Source organism: Neopelma chrysocephalum, unplaced genomic scaffold (assembly GCF_003984885.1).
Source record: "Neopelma chrysocephalum unplaced genomic scaffold, ASM398488v2 Primary Assembly neopelma1_85, whole genome shotgun sequence".
NCBI lineage: Eukaryota > Metazoa > Chordata > Aves > Passeriformes > Pipridae > Neopelma > Neopelma chrysocephalum.
The window spans coordinates 5,370,615-5,396,752 of NW_020897747.1; positions in this window are offsets into that span (position 1 = coordinate 5,370,615).

Sequence of the window (26,138 nt, forward strand, 5' to 3'; positions counted from 1 at the left end):
CTGTGCTGCTCTCCAGCCCCAGGTAATCCCACACTGGGAATCTCCAGTGAGTGGTGACATCCATCTCATGGCACAGGCTCTGCACTGCTTGGTTCTCCACCTATGATGTGATTCCCCTCCTGCCTCTGGAGCACAGCTTGCAGAGGGGACCAAGAGCGCTCAGTGTCTTGTCTGCTCAGCTGAGGAAGCATCCTGAGCAGCCAAGGATAGACCCTCTCTGAGGAGGAGTGGCTGTGGCTGAGCTGCTGCTCCATGGGGCTGTTAAAGCAAGGAGCCTGCTTGGATTGAGAGACAGAGAGGACAATATTCCCTCTTCAGAGGTATTTGGAGGCTTATTTGTAAACCAACCCCTGCCCTTTGGCTGTTCTGTCTCCTTAGGCTGTGTCAGCATCAGTGAAGTTAAGTTTCAACATTCTTATTCTATTTTCTCTTAATTTTAAAGTTTTGTCCTGCATTAATGTATTTTTAATGTGAGTAATCAATCTGTTCATGCTTCCAGTTCTTAAAACAAAACATTTAATTATTTCATTTTTAATATTTTTTTCATAATAAGCAAATTTAAATTACATTGTAATTAAAATTGCTTAGAACACAAGCAGCTTTCAATGGAATGGAATCTTGTTCCTCATGATCCCTACTCTAAACCATCTCAACAGCAGAAATCAAGAGAGCAAAATACACCAAGAATAGCTACCTGCTACTGGTCTCTCAACAACTCTGTTCTCCCTCTTCTGAAATACTCCCATGGGGTCCCCATCCAGCCATCTTATCTTGAATGGCATCCAAAACCTCTTCCTTTCCCCCTTCCCATTTCCCTTCCTCTTCCTCTTCTCCTTCCCGTCAGCCTGTTCATTTCCAACACCACCTGCTCTCTAGCTTTGCATTTGCTCTGCTTAGCACAGGTATTTTCAAGGATGCCACCCACTACAAGGCATCTTTGCCATGTGTAAAATCCCAAAGGCACCTCTGGTGTCACAGCTGTGCGAGCAGGTGCCCAGGATGAGGCTCCAAGAGCCAAGCAAGACAATCACCCATGTACATACATACGTGTGCACATGTACGTGTGTGTGTGTCTTGGTTTGCATCTTTGCTTTATGTATTATAGGGGAAAAGGCAAACAGGCTCTCCTCTCTAGTAGTTTCTAAAAAGAAGCCTAAATCAAACCTCAGCTTGTCTTCTTCATGCCAGCACAGGCATTAGGTCATCAGCCTTGTCCTGCCAATAATTGCTAACCACCCTCAAACCCCTGCTGAAACAGGTTGGAGAGCTTGAGGACCTAAATCCTCCTCCAGGGTTTTGAACAAGTTTCACAAGATAGTTCAAAGCCTCAGCAGCTGGAACAGTGATATGACGCCATGTGCTACAGATGAAGTGCTAATACTTGTTCATAATGGATTTGTTTCCTCCACCTGTTGCCCCTCTCTCTTGGCATCCTCCCTTCTCTGGGGTTTTGTCTTCATAACTTAAGATGCCTGTTTGTGGGGAAGTGGAGCTTGGTTGACCTTACTCTTTTTCACCTTCTTGTCTCATCCTGACACAAGAGCTCAGCACCTCCTGAGAGTGGGGTGCAGGCTGTGGAGAGAAGGAAAACAGGCACAGCCTCCTCTCAGGCTGTAAAGCTAACCAGCTAATTAAGAGCTTGCTGATTGCACTCTTAAAAGAAGTACAGTTAACAGAGGACACACAATGTATCTCTTCTTTGCCTTAAGAGATTGTTGTAAATGAATTTACATATTACACAAAATGGCATTATGCAGTTTGATATGTAATTGTCTCAACCAGCTAGTGGGGAGAAATTAAAACCAAAATTGAGCTCCTGCTCTGCTGCATAGATGGCATTTTTCTCCCCTTGCTAACACATTCAGTCCTGGTCCTGATGGTTTTTTTATGTACACATAGTCGGTATATTAGACGAGGTGATTTTCCTGCCGAACATATATGAACTCTAAAAAATTTACACTTGCGATAAGAGAAGAATACAGGTCTGCATTGTACCTAATCAGCTATCCTTCCAATCACGGCCTCTCACACAGGCTTGGGGTGAGACAGAAAGCTTAAATGGTTGGAGCTCAGGTCCTCTCTCCTGCTTCGGCCACAAATTTCCTGAGAAAGTTTGGTTTCTGACTTCAATTTTTTCCCCCTGAAAACACAGAAAGATATCTGATTCTTTGTCCAAAGTGCTCATAAACTGCTAAAAACTGTCTGTGATTCTAGGTCCATAGATCAACTTAGTGAGAGTCTGGTACTTTAAACCATAGGTAGTCACTTAAGACCAGATTGAAAAACAAACACACACATGTAAGTGAAGTGACAAAGAATGCCCATGGCCAAGGAGGGATCAAAATCCAGGGCCCTAGTTAATCATCGAATGGTTTGGACTGGAAGGGACCTTAAAGATCAGCTAGTTCTAAGCCCCCTGCCATGGGCAGGGACACCTTCAACTAGACCAGGCTGCTCAAAGTCCCATCCAACCTGGCCTTGAACACTTCCAGGGATGGGGCATCCATAAAGAGGGATAGGGCAAGCCCAAATTACTTCTTATGTGGTTGGTCTGTGCCTCCATTTCCCGAGCTATGGGGTGAAAGGGACTCGACTCTCTCACAGGCATGAGGCAAAGCGAAATTCAGATATTGCAGTGATATATAAAGGACCAGGGACTGGGAGCAGTGACAAGAATCATCAATAAGAAGTAAAAATTACTTTTAACAGAGAAATAAGCCACAGTACAACTAGGGGCAAATTTCTTCAAAGTTCAGTTGCATCAAGGCCTGGATTGCAATAAGGGCTGTGATAGAAAAGTTTTGGGAACATTTCATTATGACAACTAGCAGTGAAATAAACTTGCTCCCACATTAGAGTTAAAGGCCAGTGGACTGCCAGATTGCTTAGTCTGACATCCTGTAAGGTATAAGGTTTAATGTGTCAGTGTTTCCTCTCAAGCCTTGCAGCTTGGGACTAACTAAAGCACAACCTCCAGGGTCTTGGCTTAATCGGCTGCAGGAGACCCCACCACTGGTCCCAAAGGTCAGACCCCCTTTGTGCCAGTGACGAGGATTGGCTCGGGTCACGGCAATTGTCACCGGAGGTGGAGGAGGAGGCGACAGCCTCTATTTCCAGAGGAAGTCGCACTCCGGGTTCGCAGCCCCGCTCGCACCAGCGCCCGCGTCGGCTGTGCCGGCAGTGGAAGGGGGGACCCGTCAGACAGGCGTGTGCTGTGGGCTCCATCCAGCGCAGCATCCCGCCTGGGGACAGAGCGGCGGGGCTGTGCGGGAGAGGCTCCGGAGGGGAACCGCGCACGGCCCCGGTGGGGTGAGGCAGGGAGCCCACTGCTGCGGCAGGAAAGGGGCTGTGCGACATCGCTGATGTCACCATTGACAGGTCCCGGCTGAGGAATCCCCCTCCTTCTCCCTGCGGCTCAGCACCCCCAGCCCTTGCTGTCTCACTCCCTCCCCCCTTTGTTTTCCCCATTCCAAAAGCACTTCCTCTGCCGACACCAGTGCAAGCAGTGGTGGAGCCGTGCTGTGGAGCTGATCCACGTTCATGTACACAGAAATCCATCCAAGCCCAAACCACAGCCTGTCTTTTATTTTTAGCAGGGCTATTTTCAACCCCAACGGCACATCAGAGGGTGAAATGACACGTCATGGTGGAGCTGCTGCGACCAAAAGCGGGAAAAGCTCTTCTTCCTCCCATCCCAGCTCATCCGTGTCCTCATTCCTGCTCCCGGGAGAAGTTCCCATTGGCTCCTTTGTGTTGGCTTTGTGGCTCTTAAGACCCGCTTCAGCTCAGTCCAGCAGAAAATTATCTGTTTTGGCTTGCTGGGTTATTTCTCTCACTGGGCCACTCTCTGAACCCAGGTTAAACCATTCTTTGTAACTTCCTAAAGAACCCCTCTGGTGATTTCAGTGGTTGGGGTCACAGCACAGGCTGCCCTGGACAGCTCACAGCAGCGGGTGGGCAGGACGAGAGCAGGGCAAGCGGGAGAAACCTCTCAAATCACCTTCGTCTCCAAAGGAAATGCTGGCAAACAGCAGCCTGGGTGCAACACCAGCTGTAATGATCCCAAATGAGCCTCTGTTTTCTGCAGTAAATAAGGTGTGTTTTGTTCTTAACAAAAGAAGAAAACCTGCCAGCCCTAGAAAAGCACAGACTACATAGCAAAGCAACCTGATTTGTAAAAGGCTACTTAAATTACATTAAATTGCTGCACGTGACTTTCCCGGTAAGTCAGTGAATCTCCCAGCTATGATGTCCCAAACAGGGCTGCCCAGGCACTGTAGCGATCCAGTCCCTTTCCATCATAGTGGGGACAAGGCATTCTGCTCCCCCAGACAAGCCTGAAAAATCTCACCCTCATTTTAATATTCAAAACATTTTCAGTTTTGTGGAGAAGGGTTTGCTGATATTTTAGAAGTGTGAAGTCAACTGCTTTATGATCTTGTAACTAGGGAGTGAATGAGAACTCATTAGAATATGGGAATTGCACAATTCCCACCTAGCTCCTGTGGTTTTATGCAGTTTTATACAATTCAGTAGCTTAAACAAGGCTTCTACCATGGATCTTGTGATATAAGGTGACTTCCAGGAAGTTCATCTTCTCTGGAGTTGGAGCAAGAGCTAAGACCCTCAGGAGTTAATATCCAACTAAAAGCACAGGTTTCTACTTCACAGACTGAAAATTGTGGACAGTAGGAAGCCTCAAAATTCAGAAACAGGCCACCCATCCAAAATAACCAACCTAAAATCTCAGCTTTTTGTTTGTTGTTTGTTGGAGGGTGTAGCTAAGGGTTTTTTATTGCTTGAACTTTAACCCCTAAGCCCAGTGAGTACTAATCAACTTCCCTGCATGCTGCCTTGGGAAAGAAAAACAGAAATTATTGTTCCTTGTGGGATAAATTTAGCACATACATCTAAAGACAATGCTTCCTCGTCTGTGTATTGTGAGGCAGGCACAGCCAAGAAATTCGTGTAGCCATTCTGGCCAAGCTGTGGTTGAGGTATACAGGCCATAGCAGACCAGAGAGCCTGTCCTCTTCTCATACCAACATCAGCATTTTGACTGAGCCGGAGTAACAGGGCTCTTTCTCAAACAGTGGCATCTCCTCCGGGGAAATCCCATGCATCTCTGTTTGTATCCCCTTCCTTGTGGCATGCTGGGTTTTGCTTTACTGTCTGTCCATCAGTTGAGGGGCCAGCACTTTTGTTGGATTCATTCAGCTGGGCACGAGGCAGATAAATTAATAAATTAATTAAATAAATTAATATGCAGTTGATGTTTTATGGAAGAAATTACAGTCTCCTTTCTTCCTCTTGTCTCAGCATTTTCTATGGAAAAAAGCTGTCGGAGATAGGTACTGGAATCTGGTCACTCCATTCAGCATGTACAGCTTTTTTCTCTTGTAATATTGCTGACATTTCATCTACTCAGAGGCTTTGGAAGAACACACTGCCTGAAACACTTATATTTGGAGCAACAGAAATAAAATTAAAACCCCAGTTGTAGACAGTTCTCTGTCAAGTTCACTATCAGCATTGGATGTGCTTTTTTCTAGGGAGTTTTTTCTCTTAAGGGAACTGTAAGAGAAAGAGCAAAAGGCCTGTTAAATAAACCTTTTCTATCCAACTGTTAAATTGTCTGTGATTTCTTCTGGTGACAAAGCCACAGTGGACTGGTTACAAACTCCATTATAAGGAGACAATTGTAAAGAGTCACCTTGGAAGTAATTAATCTTATCTAAGTCGTTAATTGTAAATGCATGAAATGATAATATGCTAAGCTTAAGGGTGTTTCATTTGCTGTTGAATACTGGTAATAGGGTAGGATTTGTGACACCTTATTGATCTGTGTTTACACAACACCACCGAGCAGACAAGCTTAAGGGAAGGACCACATTTCCTTTGATAAGGGATATGCCAACTACCTCCCAATGGCCTGACAACAGGGAGGAAAGGAAAGAACTTGCTCCCTTTGATTCAGAGATATGGACTATGCACAGGTCTCCATTTCATTAAACACAGAAGATTTGCAGTCAATATTCTCCTCTTTGATATTCTTTCTTAAGAATTTCTGGAGAGAGAGAGCCCATCAGAGCAGAGCAGACTAGGATGCCAACATCTCCTTAGCTCTGGCTACACCTAAATGTGTTCCTCCAGAAGGGAAATGTATAGGAAATTAATTTCTTTTTTTCTCCTAGCATTACTTCTCTCCCAGCTCATTTTCCCAAACTAACTCATTTTCCAGCCACAACAACGCTAGTGCTGGCTCGAAGAAGGGAACAAGACCACAGCAGCTCTGACTTACATCTGCACAGAGATGTTTTGATGCTGCATGTCCTGTTGCTGTGTCTGTGAAGGCTGTGCCCATTTCAGGTGCCCAGATGCCCCAGGACGAGATGATGAGCTCTTCAGGAGGAAGAGTCACATTGCCTGGCATGCATGGGTGAACCAAGCACACTGTGAGCAGCACCGGCATACAAACCAGAAGCTATAATTGCTCTGGGTAGCAAAGGATGTGGAGAGAGGCTGGCAGTCATTTCCAGCTGAACAGTGGGGGGACCTGCAGTGTAAGTCCATTTATACACAAACATTCTCTCTCTGTCTCCCCTTTCCCTCTCCCAAGAAATTAAATGCCACATCTTTTGTATTTCTTAAAATATCCCTTGTTAACATAATGAGGCCATTGACAGTAACCTCAAGTCAGCATGCTACCGTGATTCTGACAATTCAGCAGCATCCTCAGTGCTCCAAGGAATTGGAAAACACAAGCAGTATGGAAAACACAAACATCAATGTGCAAAACAAACACATCTGATGTATCAGAGCAGCAACAAAGAGCCTCCAGAGACTGCAGGGAAAGCACCTATTTGTTGGGGAGAGCAAATCTGGGGAACATAATGAGCTCATGAGGCACGGTTCAACTTCTCCAGATTCAGAAGGTAATTAAACAAGGCAAAAGTCAGCAGAACAGCATATTACACTATGACTTTAACAAAGTCATCAGCACTCACCCCCTACTGAGGAATCTTGTCTTTCCCTCTCCCAATACCAGCATATTTTATTACCAAAACTCAGGGTCATCTCACATAAATGGAGAAGCTAATTTTAAAACTTTCTCAAAATGGAACTTGAAATCTTTGACTTTCTGTGTGGGAAACATATAGAGGAAATAAAAGAAAAACAATTAAGAAGAAGGTTAGTCAGACAGTGAAATGAAATGAAACTACATCTGCAAAACTTCATGGATTTTTATGTCTGGGGGAACCCACAGCAACATTTTGGTCTCCTGCCAGCCTAGGCAGCACAAAAACTCACCACCATATGGTTCAATCAGTACATTTCTGCCACAAGCTCTACTGAAACTGGGCCTGATACCTGGCACCAGCACAGCTCCGTCCTGAGCTCAAAACCAGTGTTTATTTGAACAGTCAATAAAAGAAAAACCTGTATACAGTTGGTTGCCACAATATACTGATGGAATGGGGTACATCTGACACTGAAGAGTATGCAGGGCTAAAGGATTGCTTTCAAACTAATATGGTTACATACTTCCACATTTAAAGGTCCTTGGAGATGGAATTTTGGTAGGAAACTTGGTTCTCTCGTATTTTCTTTTTCATTTTCATTCATAGCTAAATATCATCCATGTGGCTGAAACTGGACAAAAAACTCCCACTGTTATGAGAAGGATTGATGTCATGGCATTTACAAGCAGGCAGAGTGCCTGGGCATTGCAGCAGCACGTTACCATTACTGCAGTAACCGGAGTATTGGGAGACTTTTCCAGAATGATGCAGTACAGAGAACAGCAGGCATGCCCACGCTGCTCTGCAAGGCCAGCACCACATGGCCCAATACATCATCCCAGACGAGGCCAGACCCTCTTTGCAAGCTTACATTTCCAGAAAAGAGGAAAAGATCAAAGCTGTGGGAGTGCTTTTAAATATATAGAGAACTGCCTTGCTCTGTTCTGCAGCACAAGAGAGGGACACTGTTGGAGAATTAATTGCTTTTATCTCAAGAGAGTAACCTTCCACTACCTCCACCCCATTCCCAGCCATGCTGACCTTCATTACACATTGAATCTTTCAGCTCATCTGGCTATAAATTAGGACAGACGGGTTACGCCCTTTCCTTCTCCTGTAAAGCACATGAACATCTCAGCAGTGCTGTTGGCACATAAAAGCTTTTGCCCTCTGTTTCCCTCCCTAGATAATGAGCCACCTATTAAGGAAGCAGATGCAGTTTTAGCTGGTGATATCTTATGTAATTATGTGGGTGAACAACAGACAGAGAAAAATGATGATGGCAGAAACCAAGAAACACCAAACAGAATCTCCAGAGTCACCAGTGCTCTTCCTGTTTGGAACATCCTCACTGCTGGAGCCTGCAAGAAAAGGTCTGGTCCCCACAACACCCAAGCACCTGTATTGGACTCATTTTAAGTAAGCCTCAAAGTCCAGCCTATCCCACCAGTGTCAAGTTCCTATGTCAACCAGTCCAGTCTTGGGCCTCTCTTCTGCATTTTGTCTGAGATTTGTGTGTCTCATCAATCCCCCACTCTGAAATGTAGCCAAATAATAGATTTTCAATTACCTGATTTCAGTGGTATGATGTCCACCATGTGTTTGTGTGCTGTTCCTTAGCTTGTGCCTATATCCACCTGGACTTACAGATGCTCTCCAGGCAAAACTTGAGCAACCATCCTTACCCAGCCAGTAAATATTGCAGAAGAGTCTTCTGAACAGGAAAACAGTAATCTTAGTGCAGAACAGGGAAAAGTGTATAGAAAACCACCAGAAGCTAAAAGCATTTTTCAGACCTTAAGAAATATGACTAGAAGAAACAGTCACAGGTGACAGCTGGATTTGGGTCTCAGCCATTGCTTTGCCTCAATGCAGATCTGTGATTTCTTCTAGATTTGGGTGCAAATCCACCCCAAGTCTCCAAGCCTTGTGATCTGAATGGTAAGTTTGGCCTCAAAATGGAAAGAAAAGGTTTTGGGTTAAGTTTTGGACGAACTGCCCCTGATCTTACCGTTTTGTTGTTTTTACTCCAGTTACTCACCCATCCCTACCCTAGAGCTGACATAAGCTTGGCTCACAGACCTCTCCTGTGGGATCCACTTGTAGCTGCCAGCCCTGCACGCACACACACATTAAATCTTACCTAATGAATAATTACCAGGGGACTGGGACATCTCATTCTCCTGATAACAACACACACCTCAGGGAATGAAATAACGTTTCGAGGCTGGACACAAATGCATGTAACATAAAGATGTCATGGTTTGCCCTACATGGCAGCCATTACACAACATGATGAAACAGGTAGGAGAAAAAGTGCCCTATGGGGCTAGACTCTGTAGATTAACCTGGAAATAGGCAGGAGTATTGGTGACAGAGCTACAGACCGTTTCTCGTTTACACCTATTTCTCAGTGCTTTAACTACAACATATTCCTTCTTACCAGTGGTGCGTGAATCGAAGTTCAGGGTGGGGAGCTCTGATTGCACAGGCATAGCCAAGCACTAAAGGTCACCCAAATTTTCAAACAGAAGCTGGAAATCCAGCATGAACATGCTGTTTCCAGCCAGGGGCTACATCTGAGCCCCCAGCCCCACGAAAGTAGGTACTCTCCTGGGATACTCGCTCCAGAGAGCTGTGACACTTCTCTTCTGCAGCAAAAGTAGATATGAGCATCTGCCCATTACATAGCACTGATAGCCTTTATATCGAATGTGGCTGTGTCTCCCTGTTCTCATTTTTCTTACATGCTGGTGAAAAAACGCTGGAGTGATTGCACTGGACTCTCCTTGCCCACATGCCAGAACGATGAAGTCTCTCTTTCACCTCACCCAGCCAATCAGCCAGTGCATGTGCACTGGGATGTACTGGGACCAGCTGGAGACTGGAGGGGCAGTTTGGTTTCCATTGTTCACTCCCACATTAGCCTCTCAGACAAAAATGCAGAGAAAAGGCTGCCAAGTGGAAGAGGTCAGGCAGGCAGGCACACACTTGTCTAACCGGATTTGCAGTGACACGGCGTTTCTAACCCACAGGGCAGCACAAACGCTGCTGGTGGTGCAGGGCTGGTTTCCCTCCTGCCAGACGAACCCAGATTTGCATTCTGTAACATGCTGTAGTCTTTGCTTCTCATTTCTTGCATGGCTGACTCCTTTGCCCACCGTGTTAAAAGGGAATTTAAGTCCAAAATGTGAAAGAGCATCATGCAGGAGAGAGAATGATACTGGGGAAATAACACAGGATCTTGTAAATAAAGACTACGTGAGATGAAGCATTCAGAAATGGTGCTTAATTAATATGTTATGGGCAACTTTAAATTTGGATGGAGTTTGAATAGGTACACAGAATACAGAAGTGACTAAGTTTTTCAGTCTCTAAAAGGGATAGTCTGTAAACAGACTTTTAAGTCTATTAAAAGATCTTTCAAGACCCATTAAAACGTTCAGTAAAGATATCAGATTATATTTATCTCTCAAACTCACCACCAAAGTGGGGGCCTTTCCCCCACTTTTCCCTCTTTGAAAAACAGCAAGAAACAAACTGGTTTATCTTACTGTACCTGCTGTAAATACCTTTATGGCAAGGTAATTGCTAAGCGCATTGTGTTGAACAATTCATTACTTTGTTACAGGGACATTTATCATGCCCTTTGGAGACAGCAGAAGGGAATTCTCCTGTGATCTTTGAAAAATGAAATCAGTGGCATTACTCAGAAGCCAAATTCAAGAAGTTTAAAAACAGGCTTAAGAAGGGTTTCCCATGCCTCCTGAAAAAGACAATGTGCACTTTCACCAGAGCCGAGCTAGATTATTCCAATCCTTTTAGACCATTAATGATTTGTGCCTAATGAGCACTCGGAGCAGTGATTCACTGATGAAAGCTCTGCAGGGCTCCCTGTCCTGTGCACAGCCCTGTTCTCGTCATCACAGCAGTACAGGACATAACACCGTGGGCTGCCTGCACCGGGGAGAAGATCATGAGCTCGACTGTGTGCTACAAACAAAGGGAGAGCCATTATCAGATGCTGCCTTGCCAGGCTGCATGAAAAACCGCCTCTGCAAATTGCATAATGCCCCTGGATGTTCCCAGCAGAGCTGTGGCAGGCCCACGGGGCTGGCGCTCGGACAGGGAGGAAGCCGGATCTCCTCCCTCCCACCTCCCTCCCAGCATGGGAAAGCTCAGGAGAGCTGTTGTGTAGGCAAAAAAACCCCTCACTTATCTCCTGGGAAAGAGCTGTGCTGCTCTGGAGTGATGTGTGACGCACAGAGTTGTGGTCATGGATCAGACAGAGCCCGGCATGGTGGGAACCTTGGGAAGCACCTAGAAGGAAATCAGGAGAGACACCACATTTGTTCTCCTTGTGTGTATATCACATCCCTGTCCCTCATCCTGTGCTTGTCTTGCCCATTGAGGCAGTGTATCCCTGTTTTGATCAGTCCTGTGCATTACAACAGGAAAGTACCTAAAGGACAGGAAAACGCTGTAAATACAATGCTTGTATGTACTGCAGACCTCACCTCACACTCAGTGTGGAAGAGGAGTAGTTTGACAACACAGCAAGGATGATGTGACACTTTGTTTTTTTCTGTCTGTGGGTTGGGTGAATCCCGGTGCCTGCACCAAGAAGGGACTGGAAGAAAAACACAGCTGGGGCAAAGGGAGGGGCTGCTCGATTGCCCCAGAGGTACTGTCAAAATGCAGTGTGAGGGTAAAATCTCCAAGGAGCACAAAATTCCCGCTGAAACAGCAAATGGTGATATTCCCAGCCGATGCTAAGTGGAAAGATTTCACCATGAGTGAATGTGACCATGATAAGCAGCATGTGTGATGTACCCAGCTTCATTTCACTTGCGTGAGAATCCATATGCTTGGAATGCCGCTTCTGCTGCCACCTCCTCCTCCTCCTCTACCTCCTCCTTCTCCTCCTCCTCATCCACTCTTACTGGTGGCACCAGGGATTTACAAGGCAGCAGGGAGCATTTCCTAATATTGGTTGGGTGTAACATTCCAGCATGACTGACTGTGCTGTTAACTGTGGCAAGGGGAAGAGCACAAGTGAGCATGCATGGGAGAGCACTTCAAACCCTGGAGATGAATGATAAGCGATGTTAAATAGTTCTGTGTATGCAAAATGAATGTTTTAAGCTTGCAAGAGTGTTGTTACAGACATTGCTGGGTTTATTAGAAAAGGAGAAAGTTGTATAGAAAAGCGGAGCCTGTGTAGAAAAAACGAGATCTCTGTAAACAAGACAGAAAGGAGCTGGGACTTAATGGAGTCAGAGTTGCAAGAGAGTTTTAAATTAGAGACTGGGGATAAGGGAGAACACGTCATTTGGTTAAAGCTCTCAAATCTCTCTGTTAAGAAATAGGATAGAACAGAAGGGAATGGAGATAAGAGGAAACAGAAGGTGGGTCTCTATAAATGAAACCTCAACTAAGTAAAATGCACGTGCACATGCACACAAACCCCACAAAAATAATAGCTAGTCCACAACCATCTTTAAAACCATTTTGGTACAAATGGCAGTAATCTGAAAATAAAGGAAGATGAACTAGAATGTCTGACTGGCAACACATTGGGAAACTTTCTACAAAAAAAACCCAATTAGTGAAATACTATTATACCAGGTTTAAACAGTATAAATGTCAGAACAGTTCATACCAGTGAGGGAAAGATAAATAAGTGAGTCAACTTCTCAGAAGAACTACATAGATTGAATACTAAATTAAATGTTTGCCCTTAAAAAGTGGAATCACATAAAAGTGATGAAATTCACTGAAATCATCAGCTAAAACCAGTAAAACACTTGCAACTGACATCAGATTGTTTAAAGATACTCTACAGCAGGTTCAGCATCAAATAAAAAAAATTCAAAGCAAAAAGAAAAAATAAGCCAACATTCTGAGATGTAAAAATTACTTCTTTAAAGAACAGGATGTTAAGGAAAATGTAAAAGAACACAAAGTCTGATGAAGTGGATGTGAAAGAACAACAAAGCACAAGAAAAAGAAAAGCAGCTTGCTAAAGGCATAAAATGGAATGATAGGACATTTTCAAGCATAGCAAAAGCAGGAGGCTGACAGAGAGTTCATGGGGTCCATGAACTCCATACGTAAAAGGTGCACTTGAGGGAGAGAAAGGGCAGAGTAGAAAATCAAACTGAATTTGTTGTGTTGTGGTTCCCTTCAGAACTCCCATGCTAGATTACTCTTTAAGGAGGATCAGTCTTAGAGGGCAGTTTCATGACACTTTCAACAGGACCAGGCTGAGGCCACTGTGACTTATCCCTCCTCCTTGGTCAGGGTCTCCTACCCCATTCCTTGTCTCACTGCTGGTCACTGCCTGATCCCATGGTGAGCCAGCTCAGGCAGTGAAGGCAGACCCAAGTGAGTCACTGAGGGTATGGGCCATACTGCACACAGCCTGGGATTCCAGGGACCCCCCACCTCAGTGTTAGGAACTACCAACTTTCCCAGGGAGAAGACTGATGAGGGACCCCCAAGATCGAGTGATGTGGAAGGCAAAACCACCAGCACATAACATCAAAATGACATTATGAAGGAGCTGTGAGAGGAGCTGAGACCTCGGACTGTGTTTTTTTCTGGCCAGAAAATGGTCAGGCACTGGAGGAACCTTAGGACCATGCCATAGATGTAGCTGAGTCCTCTGCTGCACACAGCAGCCAACAAGTCTCACCCTGCTGACCACAGAGCCACCACAACCCACCTGTGTCCTCACCATGCTGTGTCTGGGGAGCACTCAGCAGGCAAGGAGGGGCAATCTGTGAGGATGTGGATATGGTGTTTCTGAGCTGTGTGGTTCAGTGACAAAGCAGGTGAAGGTTAGTCAGCCCACTGAGGTGATTCCTGGAGGCTGATATAGGCTGGTATCCTTCACCTGATACAGAACACAAAGCTAAACATTCTCTCTCCATACCTTGTTGAACTCCTATATAAATTAGGATAATACCCACCTCATGAGGTTCCTTCAAGGATTAATTGGTATGGCCAAAGCTTGAGATTCTTATATGCATGCATAAATTATTTAAACAGCTTCTAAGCCGTTATCTTTTAAATGTGAAACAGACATGATTACATCAAGGTCCTTCAATTGGGCATGTGACCAAGATGACAGTGAGGGTCTGGAGCTGATCATCCTCAAAGTGGGAGGACCTGGTGTGCTTGCTCTGTGTGGAGGCTAAGCATCAAACAGGCACTGGGAATTCAAAACATTCCAGCTGGTGGTTTGTTACACCAACCTTTTTCATCTAGGCTGGATCAGGCTGTGAATCAGCATGGCACAGACTGCATGGAACGGACAGACCCATGCTGTAGCCGTTTAAAGTAGTAGCATACGAAAGTTGTATCCTTTTCATTTTTGAGCATTTCCGCTTATCCAGTAATTAAGCAATTTAATAACTTTCAGTTTTCCCATAAACATCCGCCACAAGCAATTACAGTTATCCATGTCTCGGCAGAGCTTAGTTCTGTGAATGTTTTTATGATAATATCTATTTTTTCAATGGTAGCTCTCCAAGACTTTATTTGGAACCACATTGTGCTACCCAAAGGATAAAGAGAGACTTTGTACTTTATCCAGACCCAAGAATAGGATTCTCTGAAATAAAGTACTGCCATAAATACAAATAGATGACTGTCATAATATCTGGCATGCTAACACCAAAAAAAAAAAAATTAAGATAATGAGCCTTTGATGATTGCCTCTTTTCCTTGAATTTGGTTATTTGGAATTTTGATTGCCCTTTTCCTTAAATTTGGTTATTTGGAATTTCCTAGCCACAAGGATTTTCCAAAGGTCAGGCGTTCATTTTCTTCTCGAAGTGTCAACATGCTCTGTCTCAGAGCACTAGAGACTTTTCAGGGAGGTGTGTTTGGAAACACTGTCTCCTTTCTGCCCCAGCTAAGCTCCTGAGCCACCCTGGTGCAGAGGACAGGCAAGGTCAGTGTTCAGGTTCCTCTGAGTAAAGCTGGAAATCTTGGCAAATGCTTTGGATGCACTGGATGCTTAATTCCTAGCATCTCTTCCTGAAACATTGCATGGTCCAGTCGTGCCATGACTGGTGGTCTAACAAACAAGGTTTAAGGTGTTGTTGCTTTTTCAGTCAGACCTTAGGTCACCATCCATTAGGCCTTTGGCACTTTGAAGCTCATGTATGTAATTAAATCCAGTTAAATAAAGGCTAAAATCCATCTTGTCTTTATACCATCTCGAGTGCTGGCCTGAAATAAGCTGATGTTGTGTTGGCATTTTTCAGCACTCTGCAGCGTAGATCAGACACATCCCATTTCTCATGCTGGGATTAATAAGTGACTCCTGGCTAATAGAACCTCAGCTTCCCTGACACCAATACATCCAACACTCCGATTTCCAAATGTTTAAGCCACTTTCATGGTTGCCATTACTGCAGTCTCTGATCAGTCATAGCCTTGAATGTGTATATACCCATCACATCTCTGTGACTGACAGCTGCTCTTTTGCCAAGAGTACAGATGGACCACTCCAGGCCAGACAAGAGAATACGTATCCCTCGCTGTGGCAGACACCTTCCAGCTCCTTGGAACCCTTGGCTGCCACCACAATCACTGCACCAACTTTTCTTTCCTGTTTTCTATCTAGCAAAAGGCATGGGCCAAATCCCACTGGCATCTATGAGCATCTTACCATGGACGTCACAAACCTTCTACTGACTTCAGCAAACTTGGCTCAAACCTACTTGCTCCTGCCAGCTTTCCTGTGTTCCTGGACTTTGCAGGATAACTTCTAAGGACAGAAATAAGTCCTTTGTTTACTCTGGTAACTGGAGAGCTGCTTTAACCTCTAGCTAAAAACAGGTGCATTTTCCTATCAGGTTCATGAGTCACTTATCCCAGGAAAGACTGGTGAACTTGGAAAGCCCGGTGCTCATGGAACAACAGGAAAGGATGACTTTTTAATTGAATGGTGGCAAATCTCATTATCTGGTTTTCCTGGGTGGCTTTTTTCTTTTTAAATCATGTTAAGCCATTGGTTTAACACAACTCAGGCCTGTTCCTTGCAAATTTGTGGTATTTCAGCATCATATCCAGTTTGGGATGGAACACACTACTCATGTTAGACTCCTACAGGAAACAGCAGGTGTAATCTGTGACTACATAAACAGTGCAGGCAATTAATACCTCTGTAATAGATTCTGTGCTTGGTTCAGCATAATCAGATCTTTCAGTACAGGGACTTGGGGTGGTTTGATTTTTTTTTTTAAGTGGAAAAAGAGTGATCCCTTTCTACAGAGATGTTTTCACAGAAAACAGTATTGCTTCTCACATACCATCTGGTCAGGAACAGTCAAGGAATTTTTAAAAGGTGACCTTCAAATGTGTCTTCTTTTTGATGAATTAAAAAAAAATAACCTGCAATATCTTTCCTCTCCAATTTTAACACTAGAAATTCAGGTCTTATCACCCTGTTTTTCCACAACTGTAGACTTATGATGACATCTGAGAAGCTGCTCTGGGGATATTTCTCCATTGCACAGTTAACTCATGTTCTGACTCAAAATCTGTAGCTCTTGCTATACACAGAGGAGAAACTTCAGACCAGGCCAGGGTGTGCTCCCAGTCTAGACCAGATTACTTGGTTGGCTGTGGAGTCCAGAACCTGGGAATGGGCTTCATTTGTTTTGCACCGTGACTGCAGGCAGGAAAATGAAAGAAAAATCACTTGAATTCTGGTTGTTCTCCAATGCACCTCCTGTAGCTTTTCTGCAGTATCCAAGTGGCTGCAAGAGAATTCCACAGCCTCTGAGGACCAGAAAAGTCTGGTTCTGTGGCCAGATATGCAGAGATTAGCACAGCATCAGCAGTCACAGAAATATAGGCAGGTGTCTGCTTGAGATGGGGACAGGTTTAACTGTATAGTGAAAATGAAGGCTGGTGGGGGAACTGAGTTTTGTGTTACATCTCTGATGGTTTTGATAAAGATGCCTTACTATGTTAAGCGTTGTTGAAACAAGGAGAAGTCACCTGGTCCCTGCATGGCAGGGATGTTCAAAAGAGTGCTCTCTTCACGTCTATGTCCCTTGAGGAACTTCAGTACATTAATGGTAAAGAGAAGACTCAATATTCTTGGCACTTGTGAATGAAGCAGATAAGTATATCTTTGGTATAATGGAAGAAAACATACATAAAACCCTCTCAACAGAGCTATGCAAAGGAACATGAGCAAAGTATCTCCCCCTTTACAAAAATCAAAGGCTTTTTTCTTTGTTTGATATAATAAGCCACAAATATTTCCAGTTCCTGCCCATCCCCACCCCATTCCTCCCTCTCCCCCTGCCCTGCCCCACTTCAGGTTGCTTGGAATGACACTGGCACTACTTACGAAACCAGCAGAAAGTCAATTACCCACATATATTATTGCAGGGTTAATTTTTAACCTCTTGCAGCTGCACAGTCAGCTGGCTCAGTAAAATATGTTCCTCCGAGCAGTTACCAAGTGACAGCTTTCCACTCCTGTTGTCCACAATTTTGAGGATCCCACAGAGTCCCACAGAGCTCCACCACATGCTCGCCTCCCCATCCTGAGGCCACACTAGGACAAAGGAAAGAGGCCAGAGGGCTGCAGGGATGGATGTCAGAGGGAAGATGAGATGAGTGTGACACATGCATCTGAGAAAAGTGGCATTAATTTGTATCACTATGAGTCTTAGAGGCCGACAGGAAGGGTGCCAGGGTCACAGCCACTGCTTATTCACCATGACCAAGGGCAGAGTCAACAGGCTTATGGGGAGCAGAGCACTGGCCAGCATCTTTCCACGAGCTCTCCAGGGACCACAGACCCCAGACTTGGTGGGGCACACACTACACAGATATAGTACACACTATACACTCGCTCCCTGATGTCAGAGAGAGGATTTGTAAAGCATAACTGAGCCCTGGTGTGCCATGTACCTGAGTCAGTTCTTGCTTGGTTCACGTAGGGACCCACAGCCTGACAACCACAGCAGCATCACCTGCCACCCACCCAGCTGGGGAGAGGCAGGGGAACAAGCATGGTGTGGGGTGAGCCCGAATAGAATGGATCCTGTTCCTCTCCACTGCCTCCTGCAGCCTCACTGCCCAGGCATACGCTCCAGCTGACCCAGCTTGCCAGCCCTACAAGACACCCAGCTCAGGAATATGTAAAATACAATTAAATTAAATAAAAGCGATGAGCAGATATTTTCTAGCATAACAAATTTAATCAGCTCATCCAAAGCATTCAAGGAGCACCAGAGCTGTTGTAAATGATAAGAGAAGGTCAGAAAGACCAGGACTGGGGGGGGCGGGGGGAAGATTTGCTCTCTGGTGATGGGTAGCTGCTTGCTGAAGCAAGACAGGTAGTGTTTGCCCTCTCCTTGGCTCCCTTCTTCAGCCTTCCCTGCAGTGGTACCCTGTGTCCCCACAGAGATAGGGCTGCACCAGGACTAGTGCAGGCATGAGGGAGAACAGATTTACACCGGATCCAAGTGTCTGTGTGCCATATGGTTGTGGCAGGGGTCTACCAACAACAAGGAAGGAAGATTTACATCTTGCTGAGAAACATTTTATAAAGTGTGTGAAGTTTTGTGAAGCCTCTTTCTGGAGCTACATCCATGGACTTTTCAATTGAAAAGCAATTTTCTGCTCTGTGAAACACCTCTAACTGAGGAAACCCCCAAGTGAAAATACTTTTCCCATAGCTGAAGTTTAGAACAGAATAGGATTAGAAAATCATATGAAAAAAAACCAAAGCAACCAGCCTGGTGATGCCTGTGTGGGCAGCAAAGTCTCAGCCTCCAACCCCACTTCCAGGGGTCAAGCTCATGCATGAGAGTAACCTTTACAGCTAGATAAGGCTGGAGGGGCAGATTTTAACAATTAACCTACCCAAACAACAGCCCAAGCACTGCTAGCCCAAACTGCATGAGAAGTAAAGAGCAAAATTCAGAAGAGTGGGTGAAACTGAAGTGGCAATGGAACCACGCTTATATATAAAAGTGACCATATGTTCTACTTAAAAATAATTATTCTGGTCTCAGTTGTCCTTAATATCACTAGTAAGGAAGCTGGTTATCTTATTACGTGTGTCTTTTATAAAAAAAGAAATACTACTACTACTGAAAATATCTCTACCTCTGTGAAAATTTAATCCAGTCTTCTCAATTCTCCTCCACGATCCCGAGCCCTGTGGGATTAGACCACCTTTAGGGCAGCCAGCATAACATGCCATGTGAGAACAAACACAATTATTTCTAGTTGTCTGCTTTGGGGCCAGTGTACTCAGAAGCCAGCTCAGCCTGCTCTGAGTTCATCTATCCCAGACACTGAGCCAGGTGGGAGAACCCATTTCTGTTTCCATCATGCTCCCTGTTAAGCCAGCACCATCCTTCCTAATGGCAGAGAATGGGGACCAGTCAAAACCAGAAAGACAACCTTTCTGCCTTGCCAACATTACAGATTGAAAGTGCCAGAGAATGGGAAGGGTGATATTTTCAGAGCAGAGTGGCAAAGGATGTCAATAATACAGAAAAATGTGCCCTGCAGCTCTCGTGGCATCAGTGCCATGCATTTCTGGGGCACCTAATAATAGCAGAATATTGATAAATAGAGAGCTGGGACTAGGGCGGGCAGTGAGTGGGAAAAGTGGTGGCAACAAAGGAAAAGCTGATGGGGGAGGAGGCAGGAATTGATTAATATGAGAAAATTAGGAGCATGTAGTTAACTCCACTATCAGCTGTCCACATGCAGGTGAAGGACATCGGTGGGCAGACCTGCCAAGGTCACAGCCTGGCTGCAGGAGACCTAGGGAGTTCATCACCAGAGAGGTGCTGTGTCAGGTGAGGGATCACAGTTTGATGGGACGCAATGGCTTTTCTTTCTGCAGGGCTCAGTTTAACCCTTTAAAGCAGCTTGAAATTCTACAGCCCCACCCACCCATCAGCTGCTGGACTGCAAACTCGATGCTCTGTCACCCAGCCACCAACCAGGAAAGAGAAAACAGCTTTCACTCTACAACGTACCATCCTCTGCCCCCAACCCTGCATGATAGGCCAGGGCCAGGCTTTTAAACAAGTGCTGATTTAACAGGATTCTTTTCCAGGATCTGGTCCTTCAGAGGTTCCCAGGGTGAGACCATGGCAAAAGGGAGAGAGATAAAATCCAGCAATGGGGAATCCCACCCTCAAGCAGGAGAAGTGGCACAGTCTCTCTGCATGCCTGTTAAGCGCTTCTTCCTTGGAAGTAAATTGCTAGTAAATAAATCAACACATATGTCAAGGCTTGGTTTGTTTTTTTCAACCTGTTAAAGCACTTGGCAGCTACGAAGAGGGATGGGAGGATATAATATTGGTAAGGAATTAGTGAAAGCTTGTAGTCCTTGTTTATGTGTCAGGCTCTGAGGAGCCAGTGCTGAGCCCAGACTGTGCACAGCCATCAGTGGGTCACGAGCAAGTTGTGACTTAACCACCGCAGGGGAGAGAGAGTCGGAAAAAAATCCCTCGTGGATTCCCAAAATGGACACTGGCTGATCTGTACCTGAGGTGACTAATAACGATTTGGACTTATTTGACACTCTGTGGCTTTACTGGAAATTTAACTCCCCCACTACCAGCATAAAGAAGTTCCCTTCCCTTGCTGGGTTCCAGAGAAATACAGAGGAAGCTCAAACAAAATAACATTTTACTTAAATTGTGTAAATGTCACAGCAATGCTCATGGGAGAGGGAAGTGGGGAATTTAATGTGATCTGTGCTAAAATGTTCTAACTAAATTGTGTTCAGATTCAGCAGCTCAAACAGGCCCCGCAATAAATAGGGCCAAGAGCAGAGAACAAAAACTTGCAGGGAAGTGGAGTCTCTGTCAAAGCACAGTGCACCTTGCTCTTGTTCAGCTTTGCTAATTATCCTCCCTGGGTCAGTGGGTTGTTTGCTTGACTTTAAAATATTATTTCCCTGGTCTCTGGTCGAAACCTATTACGTTTGCTCTCTAGGCTTCATGGAAGGCATTATCAGCCTTCAAAACCTCCTGCACTTCTCCTTCACGTTCCTGTTCCTGCATCACATCATCTTCCTCCAGCCCAGAGGCATCAATTAGAGGATGATCCCAGGGCACTCATATGGTGCCATCAAAAAGCTGCCGTGTCACCTCCTCACACCACTTCCTCGGCACTCATTCCTATGATCCCCATTTTGCTGGAAGGGAAGAGCAGGAAAACAAATGTGACCTGTGCTACTCCAGCACATAGTTGCAGCAACTCTTTCTGTCAAATTAGTAAAAGGAACTGGCAGAAAGGAGCCTGTTATTCCAGTTCTGCCAGCCACCTGATGACAGGAGCAATTGATCCCAAATGCAAACACAAATGTTACAAAATAAGCAGGAGTCAGTTGCCCTTAAAAAAAGTTTGTCACCAGAAAACTACATTTTTTTCTTTCCTTGCTAACAAGTTTGAAAACAGAAATAAATTTGTCAGCTGAATCATCTGGAGGTGCTTAGTCTGCAGGTTTCTCAAAACAATACTGGGTTATTTTTAAAAGCTGGAGAAGAGGAATATAACCAAGTTGTCCCCTTCTCCCCCTTTTTTAAGCATTTTTACATACATTATCAGAAGAGGTATGGAAAACATAACAGAGGGACTCCAATAAGCTCAGAAATGTTACACTTTTTCTATCAGGTTCTTGATTTTCCCACATGAATGTTTCTAAGTAGGATGAAGAAAAAATTCTAATTTTTTCTTAAGAAACAAATAAACAAAGAAGCCACCCACAAAGCACAATACCACAAGTCATCCAAATCACGGTTTCAAAGTGAGCATTTCAGGTAAACCTAATGTCTAGTTTTATGAAATTTCTTCTGAGAATAAGCCACAAACAACTCAATTATAACACTTTCAGAAGTGTTTCAGAAGTTCTCAGGATTCATGCTGCTTTGGGGCTTTCGCATTTTCCCCCTCCTTCATTTTCTACTCTGCTACAGCAAATATTTCAGAGAAGTGTTTAAATGAAAATAAAAACCTGCTTTCAGAGCTTACTGTAATTTTCAAGTACACAGTAATGAGTAGGGAGAGGAAGAGAATCTGTCTTGATTTTTTGTAGCTTTGTCCTGAATCACAAAGGCCAGATGGGTAATTTCAAGCAGAATGATTTTTATGTCTGAATGGGAAACACACAGAACAAATGAAATCAAAAGCCAAGTCTCCTGAATTGCAAGTCCCTCCTATGGCATCCTTAGAATGGAACATGAAAAGCATCCCTGCCCTTGCAGACCCCTCACAGATGGAAGGCTTCAGAGCACTGCAATGACACTTCCTAGCTATATGCACTAAATTTATAAACCTGTCTATTCCTTCATGGACAACAAAGGATGGATGAATAGTGAAAGGCAAGGCTCTTTTTCACTCTGTTAATACAAATGTAGCCAATTCTTTTTGCCTTGAGCAGAGATTCTGTGTGCATGTACTCAGTGTGCAAAGACGACAGTGGAATGTTATTCTGATTTGCCCTTTACCCATTTACGAGTGGCTATAATAGAGAATAAACATTTCTATGAGTATATCTTGCTCCACTCTCCAGTATTTCTTTCAATCCCTTTGCTATGACTTACTTAAACAATTATTTCTACACTTATACAATCCTGATGCTAACTGACTCACCTGTAACTAATTAAACCATTGTAAAGGGATTATCTCCACTTAATCCTTGTTGTCCTATAGATACAAATTAGAGCAGTGTTTGAAATGCACACAAGACAACTCAATCTTTGTGTTTAACTTACAGTTTTCTTGCTTGTTGTTCTATGGCCTCTCTTGCCTTAATGAACATTTTTATGTTGCTTCCCTTTCCATAACTCAAACATCACATTTGCACAAATACAATTCATCTGTTCTTGTACTGTGCCCCTCTGTGTTCCCTGAGTCTGCTCCTTTACCAGCTACCCAGATTCCACCACCCTGCTCCTGTGCAAATACCTCTGGGCATCTCACACACAGAACCCCAGGTGGGTTTGTACTGATCTGTTCAGAATAACCAGAAGCTCCAGGAGCTGCTGCTTTGCTGGATACCAACTCCAACCAGGACACGGAGAGGAAATAATCAGTTCATGATGGCAAGGCCTCTTTCAACTATTACTATTTCTTGAAAATTTGTGTATTTCAGAAATAAAGACAATGACCACAGCCCCCTCTTCTGTAGCTCTTCCTTTTTCATTCGTTGTGTGTCACGTATTTGATTGCCAACTCTTTGCTCTGTGCAGTGTCTCTGCTCCTACTTTTGTAGTTTGACACAATGAGCCTACACCCTTATTTCATTCTGAGTGACGTGATAATACCTAACCAGTGACAAATAAACTGTAACAAATTTCCACCATGTTTACTGGATATATCTGAAGGAAATAGGCTGCATAACAAGCATCCTTTGTGATTACTTGAAACTGGAGGATCTAATACTCCAAGACTTCTCCAAGCATGGAAGTAAATGATCTCTCTATGGTACCATCCTGTACTCCACCCACCAACTCTCCTTCCAGAAAATAATGGATGGTGACTGAAAATGAAAGGGTTAATTTCTCTCTGTCACAGGCTAACCTTTGCAGGCAGCTCAGCTTCCTTTCAGACTCCAGCCCATCGGAGGCATTCGAGGTGAAGGATAGAATTACACACTGGGCATGTTTCCTGTACTTAGTGGGTGGATAGAGCACAACTTCCGCACTAATAATGTCAAGGTAATTAGGACATCCTGCAAAACCTGTAACAGGGAAGAAATAACCATTGTTTATTGTAATTTCTATTGCTGAGGTGGTGGGCTCCCCTTGGAACTCTTCTTGCCTTTCGTTTTGAGTCCATCTCTACTTCACCAGAGACATCTCTGGCTCAGTGGTACATTAGTTTATGCAGCGTGGTGAACTGCAACAAGATGGATCGAGAGCACATCTTGCACACCCTGTTCTTCCACAAAGCAGACTGACTCTAGCCTGGTGGTCAGGACAACCCTTGGGCAGATGAGGCAGGGCTCTAGAAAGGCATCTCTTCTCTCAAGAAGAGCCCAGTGTGCAACAGCTTCTTACAGGGGTCCCATCTCCTGGCTTCTGCTGGAAAGAATCACTCCCTGCTTGACTCTTGAAAGCAATGGCATGAGCACTGACCTTGAAGTGCTATGAAGCCCCACAGCCCCTACAAGGGCCACAGAGAAGGGTAAGACTTAAATCATTCTGCTCAGTTTCCTACTGTCTCCCTTAAATAGCTCCTTTATTTGATGTGGGCTTTTGGTGGATGCTGTTTAGAGGAGTGGAAATCTTCCTTTGCTCTTTGGAAAGGCAGATTTTGGAGCAAAATAACAAACTTTCCTGAGGCTAGGGAATATATTCAGGAAAAAAAAGAGAAGTTTTGGGGGTAACTGAAACTTTTTTAGATCTCTGTTCCATAAGATTTTTAGAAGCAGACAACTGACCCTACGGGTTTTCTATGAACTGCCTCTCCTCTCACTGAAAGTATGGCAGGGATGATATGTTTGCATGGACACAATACTGGGAACTGGTTGGATGTGCAGCCCAGGCCCCCAGCCCAGGGCTCTGCATTCACTGAAGGGAATGGATGGGAAATAAGACAACCATGAGACAACGTGCAAGCCTTCGCCTCTCAAAAAAGAAGAAAAGATCTTTTGCTTGTCTTTGCTGGCCTCAGTCATCACCGCCTGTCATGCACGCAGATGCCAGCACAACCCGTCCCATACCACAGGAGGTGTCTGCGTGGTCAGATGCAGACAGTCATATGGCATCCCAGCCTCACCAGAGCTGGGGGCTGCTGGCTCCTCAAGCCATTTAAACACATTGGCAAGGCCCATCTCAGTATCACTTAAGCCTCGGCCAGGGAATGTGACTGTGCAGACGTGCCCTGACAGTGCTGCCAGGCACTGATTCCTGTGTACACTGCCCAGCTAGGCTGGCCTTACATCCATAATGGAATACAGATAATGATCTGTTAAATTATTGCTCTTTCCTTTTGTAAGGTTTCCTGGCTACTGTGTGCTTCGTAAGCACTTCAAGGAAAGCAACATTGATTTTTCCTCAGGTGGAGAATTTCAGGATGCCATGTCTCTCTTGTTTGCTCTACCAAATATTTCCAAGAGTCGTGGTTTTGCACGCATTGCAAGCACAGCCTGCATCAATATCCTGGGGGGAATTGTGATTCTAATTAATGACAGAGTCCTTCTGAAGGTGTCTCTATTAAGCTTGTACATAAGGACAGTCTGCTGGAAATTTCCCTTCCCTCTCACGTGGCATAAGCTGTTGACATCTGCAAAATATATTGACAATAATGCTGAGCCTAAATTGTTAAGTGCACTGCTGCTGGGCTTGTGGGGACAGCCACATGTTGTACACCCTGTCTAAAGGGCCTTGTGTGTAATGAAATTCTGCACTTGCTTTTCAGAACTGCCAGGTTTTTAGATTGTACTTGTGGTTGTCAACAAATTCAGCCTGTAAAAGAAAGCTGTGTATTTCAGATGCGAGGCAGAGAAAAAGGGTCTTGGGTCCTCAAATAATTAAAGATGACTCTGGAAGAGTCTGAAAAAATGACATTGTGAAAATAAGTAATAACATAAATCGACATAAGATTGCTAGCAATCAGAAGATAATGGTTGTTCACAACAGTGCTTCACCCTACAAAATAACATGAGTGTCTAGAAGCTGCTATCCACTCAGAATTTACTAACATAATTATACTGCTAAAACATCAGTTTAGCTCAGTTTGGACACACTTATTTCTAAATAAGAACATTCATATAGGGTGTAAATACTTTTGTAACAAAGTATAATTATTCTGGTAAAATTTCCTTCCCTCAAGAAAAAAATCCCACACCTTGTCTGATTCACTATATGTAGTGTTTTAGAAGCAATGTCTGGCCCACAGATGAAAGAAGGAGCACACCCACCCAAAAGACAGGTCCCACAGCTGGTGTGCTTCTCTATCTGCCAGGCTAGAATCAAAAAGCTGAGACTTAAAGAAAAATCCACCTCTCCACAAAAGTCTGGAAGGAGGACTTTGGTGGCCGAAGTGACTAAGTAACAGCAATGCCTTTGGTTTAGCTCACTGTTTCCTCTGCACTGCTGC